We start from the raw sequence: 859 nt of genomic DNA, 5'->3' as shown, positions 1-859 counted from the left end.
TTTATTTTATCTATACATTTATGTTGTACCTACTTTTACAGGTAATACACTAGTTGAATTAGGAAGATACATTTCTAAACACTTGAAGTGAATAATGCCTGNTTTAATGTATGCTTGAACTTTGTTTTATTTTGTAAAAATGATAAGAGTTGTCTTTTCGGAAGTCATGTGACCTCTTGCCCCGGATATTTATATTGTGTTAAACACAATATAAATATCCGGGGCAAGAGGTCACATGACTTCCGAAAAGACAACTCTTATCATTTTTACAAAATAAAACAAAGTTCAAGCATACATTAAACACTGACCTTTGAGCATCAGCTACATATATGTTTAACCTTAACTAATGTTTAATTAACCTGTTGCATGCCTCTCTAAAATAGATTTAGAGAAAATACTGGAACGCCTCTAAAAACACTAAAGGATAGAACTATTGACAAAGTGAAAATGAAGTGAAAGAAAAAGGCAGAGATACTCAGTACAGAAAAGTTATCGTAGTATCGATTCTAAATATGTGTTAAGTGTTGTAGTAAGATCATTGCACACTTAAATTGCACATCCAGTTTGTTTCTCGTATCAACAGCTGATTATAAAATATTTTCCATTTACTATTGTGCAGCTTCATCTTTATGTTATAACTGGCCTTGTAATCATAAATGTGTTTGAACAGTTTGATTTAAAATAGGATATTAGAGAAGGACAGGGTGTGAAATGTGTTAATGGACATGCACTAGTGTGCTACTTCTGTATGCAAAACGTCAAAGGGTGTGTGTGAGGTACACAAAGGAGTTAACAGGCCTTTGTGTAATTACATTCAAGTGAACAATCATGAACACACCAGCATACAGACACCATAAGG

This window comes from Notothenia coriiceps, unplaced genomic scaffold (assembly GCF_000735185.1).
Source record: "Notothenia coriiceps isolate Sejong01 unplaced genomic scaffold, NC01 NC01_scaffold00003304, whole genome shotgun sequence".
Lineage (NCBI taxonomy): Eukaryota > Metazoa > Chordata > Actinopteri > Perciformes > Nototheniidae > Notothenia > Notothenia coriiceps.
Note: the sequence above shows the minus strand (reverse complement) of the source record.